We start from the raw sequence: 5,000 nt of genomic DNA, 5'->3' as shown, positions 1-5,000 counted from the left end.
ACACACGTGACTGTAAGGAGGAACATTAGCAGGCTACCTTCAGGTTTGGTCAAGACCCATTTTATGAATAATACAAGAACCGTGAAGCGAAATTTGCGCTAAGTGTTTTGGATTTCGTTTTAATCGCACACCTACGAACATTTGGATATTGAATTCTATATTCAAAACTCTAGCTCAGTAACAGATACATACACATACACACACAATATATATATATATATATATACATATACATATAGTATATTCATGAAATTATAACTGCATAAATACATATGTAATCATATATATATATATATATATATATATATATATATATATATATATATATATATATATATATATATATATATATTTATATATATATATATATATATATATATATATATATATATATAGATATATATATTTATATATATATATATATATATATATATATATATATATATATATATATATATATATATATAAGAATGACAGATAACGAATGGCCATTAAGAATAAGAGAATGGGTTCCCCGAGATTGCAAAATAAGTAGGGAAAGGAAGAGAGGACGATGGATTGACTAGCTAAAGCCTATGCCCCGTCTCTGTATCCACACAGAACTAGAAAGTAGAATTATCTAACTGGGCTATCAAGAGATACTCCGATTAATGTTTCAACACCATCAAATACCTTTTTTTCAGAGGAACCTTAGTACCAGAAGATTTTACCCATCAACTTCCAATTCAGCGTTGGAGGATCACAAGGCTTAGAAGCCATCTGGTGGTCGAGTACCCAACTAATAACCATACTCTTTGAACAATCAGGTTAAGAATTATGATGGCGTATATTTAAGCTATACTAATGTGATAAACAAAATATTTTCCAACGTCTATACCTGTCAAAACAGTTGAAAGCAATAGTTGCCATTTGCCAGCCTTTTTGTCATATGAACGAATTGCACAGTTATAGAAAAGTGTAAATTGAAAATTGGCTAAACAAAATCAGACGTAGAGTCCTCAAGCTCGGATGCTCAAGTATTTACCATTATCTCGCAACTCAAACAAGCTTACCGGGGTATGCTAAGAGCAGGGTTGCCAGGTTGGCCTTTTTCAGGCCAAAAACCTAAAAATTTGGCGTTTTATAAATTGGTTGGCCTTTAGTAATACTGTATCATGAAAAATATGGGCCTTAAATACTATATTTTTGTCCTTTTCTGATGATGGGTTGGCATTTTAAAGCTGCAGTTGATTAGAAGCTGGCATTTTCTCATCTAGAAAAACCTGGCAACACTGCTTCAAAGAGAGAGAGAGAGAGAGAGAGAGAGAGAGAGAGAGAGAGAGAGAGAGAGAGAGAGATTATTTGACATGATTAAGCAACCACATGCAATAGACTAAAGATATTATATTGTGAAAAAAATGAGAGTGACAGACACAAAGACTGAACAAAATGGGCGTTGGAATGAATAAAGTTGAAAAAATCCCATTCGGAAAAGTTTGAGAAAATCCCAGAAGTCTTTTTTTCAGTAATCTGATGAAGGAAATCACTTTAGCTCTTGTATTGAATGGGAAAAAGGAAAAGTTTTCGGTGGGGAAAATGAAACAAAAAAGAACCAACCTTTCTATATGTATTTGAGAGAGAGAGAGAGAGAGAGAGAGAGAGAGAGAGAGAGAGAGAGAGAGAGAGAGAGAGAGAGAGAGAGAGAGAGAGAGTGAGAGCACATTATCAAAAGTATAATTCCAATGATATCTTAATATATCTTTATAAGGACACAAAAACCTATTAAGAAATCCCTATAGAAACCATATCCGTCTATACCTTTTTCTAAATGATTAAATAGAATGAAAAAATAAAACAATCCTCCTACGAGCTCTGATGGTATTTATGGAAACCTAAAAACAAACAAACAAACAAACAAATTTTAAACGTTTAAAATTGTTAGTTCTCTTTAATAAGAAAGTAAAAAAAACCAAGTACCTGGAAACTTCCATTCATTTTGAAAATTTATTTGACTTTTGGGGTGGGCAACATAAACAACATACGCATAAAATTACATTAAAACTATAACTACCTAAATATGCGAGTAATCTATTATTCAAAAATAAGGAAATAATAGGAAAACAGTTGAAAAAATATATATAATTATAGAAATAACAACATCTTAATAGTGTTTATAATGGACATATCCCCCTTCAACTGGAGAGGTAATGATCACTAGAGAATGCAGTCACTTAGTGGGGATGGTTAAATTGGAAGCTATGGTTGACGGCGGAAGAATCAGAAAGGGAGAGTGAGGATAGGGCATAAAAGAGGGGAATGGGAGAAGAAAATAAGGGAAGGAGGAAGGGAGGAGGAGTAAATAACGAATCGAGGGGTAAGAAAGATTAAAAATGGAAGTGACGAAAGATATTTGAGATTATTATTATTATTTTTATTACTAGCTAGGCTAGAACCCTAGTTGGAAAAGCAAGATGCTATAAAGCCCAAGGGCTCGAACAGGGAAATATAGCCCAGTGAGGAAAAGAGATAAGGAAATAAATAAACGATATAAGAAGTAATGAAAATTTAAATAAAATACTTTAAGAACATTAACATTAAAACATATTTAATCTATCAATTATAAAAGGACTTATGCAAGCCTGTTCAACATGAAAACATTTGCTGTAGTTTGAATAGACAGCAAAAAATAAAATGATTAGGAATCAAATGAAAAGTGGAGGAACACACACAGAGAGAGAGAGAGAGAGAGAGAGAGAGAGAGAGAGAGAGAGAGAGAGAGAGAGAGAGAGAGAGAGGGACTGGGATGACAACCCTTGAAATATTCAAAATCTTCAACTACAGTAATTGAAAACTTTTCAAAGTTTGTATGGGATCTATCTCTTTAAACAGAAGAAAAGAAATGGAATTAGTTTGGATTATGAGAGCTGGCAAGTGTTCAAGTACTCAGTCACCGATTTAGATTACACACATACTTTTATCTCCATTTTCATCATCATTATATTTTTTTCCTCAATGATGTTATCAAAATTATTAATATTCTCATTAATGATTTTGCCATATTCAACCACGGTTTATTCCTAACAATTGGAAAAATCTGTTGGGATTTACCAAACAACATTATATGGATCAGAGGAAGTAACTATACTCGGGTAATTTTGAAACATTTTATTGCAATCAATCATTTTAGAGAAAGTCAGCCAATATCCAACTTTATGGTCAAAGATAACATTGAGGAAGGAGATAAAAGGAGCCATATCTTTCAAGTTATGTGTTATTAACTCTCTCTCTCTCTCTCTCTCTCTCTCTCTCTCTCTCTCTCTCTCTCCTCTCTCTCTCTCTCCTCTCTCTCTCTCTCTCACTTGGCAATAGGCTTCAATAAGGACCTCACTCAATCACTGTTTAAATAACCAATATTCCTAAATTGATAGATTTTGCGAATTATTCACTTTCTTCCTTTAATGGCTTTAACACATAAGACCCTAAACAAAACAGAATCAACTAAATTTTAAAGTAATTCTATTTATCATTCTTATTTTTTAGAGGGATTTCGTGTATTCTGTTCAATTGGAAAGTAGAAGTAGAGTATTTTCTTTACCTTACTGATATTAAATATAAAAGATATAAGAAAAAAATTACGATTAGGATATATTCCTGTAATACCATTTCTATCTATTCAGACACCGTGTCTCCTTTCAAAAAGATTAATTAAGAGGAACTCTTATTTCGTCATAAATAACTGTAGTGGGCCGATGCCGGCAACGTCCCTAACTGGTGAACGACATACTAGGATTCTAGTCCCGCTCAACTCGTTAGGTTCTTTGGTAGTTGCAGCCTCACCATACTTGTAAGCTAAGGATGGGGGGATTGGGGGAGCCTCTAGGTCTATCAGCTGAGTTATCAGCAGCCATTGGCTGGCCCTCCTTGGTCCCAACTTGGGTGGAGAAGGAGCTTGGGTCGCTGATTATGTTATATAAGGTCATTCTCTAGGACATTGTCGTGCTTGATAGGGCAATGTCACTGTCCATTGTCTCTGCCATTCATAAACGGCTAATGAACCTTTAAACCCTGTAAATGTCGTAAATTGCCCCTCTGGGCAAGCCGTAATGACGCCATTATAATCAGTACCTCGCATGTGGAGCTTCTGATATTGTCATTATAGTAATAAGATTAGGATGGGGTTTAATCAGCGATGATTTTTAGTGCCATCATTGATGAATGTGGTTGTTATGATTTTATTGTGTTGATTATAGAGTAATAATAAAATTGTCAGTATAATAATATCAAAATACTGTTTGGCTAAAATTCTAAACACTATTAAGAAATTCTATTTATTGAAAAGAGTACTTTCTGAGAGAGAGAGAGAGAGAGAGAGAGAGAGAGAGAGAGAGAGAGAGAGAGAGAGAGAGAGAGAGAGAGAGACCCAGTGTGAACTCAGTGCTGATAAGTGAAAACATGGAAAAGGAAATCAATGGAAACTTCCTTCTGGAAAATCTTGAGTTGAGAGAGAGAGAGAGAGAGAGAGGAGAGAGAGAGAGAGAGAGAGAGAGAGAGAGAGAGAGAGAGAGAGAGAGAGAGAGAGAGAGGTACTCCTAATCGTGTGAAACAATTCAGCAGACAAAATGTATAGATTTTTCAGTTCTTTTATGTACAACCCGTTTGTGTTTTCCCCGAAACCCGCAGCAAAACAAGTAAAAAAACAATTGATAAAATATATATATTTGTTTTCCTTTGGATATGAAGCTGATAAAAATACACAGAGGTTTTTAAGAGATACCTATTATTTTTTATACAAAAAATACCAGTTGGGCTAATATAATTAGATTTCAAAACAACATCAACAACAACAACAAAAACATTAATAATAATAATAATAATAATAATAATAATAATAATAATAATAATAATAATAATAATAATAATAATAATAATAATAATAATAATAATAATAATAATATCAATAATTATAATAATAACAACAACAAATAATAGTGTTTTTTAGTGTGCTAATTATGTAGGGTGTT

The 5,000-nt window shown here is 33.1% G+C and overlaps 1 pseudogene; it reads left to right on the top strand.

Annotated features, from left to right (window-relative positions):
* Positions 1-5,000, top strand: part of LOC137644231 (uncharacterized) — a 39,984-nt pseudogene that overhangs the window by 577 nt on the left and 34,407 nt on the right.

Source organism: Palaemon carinicauda, chromosome 7 (assembly GCF_036898095.1).
Source record: "Palaemon carinicauda isolate YSFRI2023 chromosome 7, ASM3689809v2, whole genome shotgun sequence".
NCBI classification, from domain to species: Eukaryota; Metazoa; Arthropoda; class Malacostraca; order Decapoda; family Palaemonidae; genus Palaemon; species Palaemon carinicauda.
This window is presented reverse-complemented; position numbering and strand designations above follow the sequence as displayed.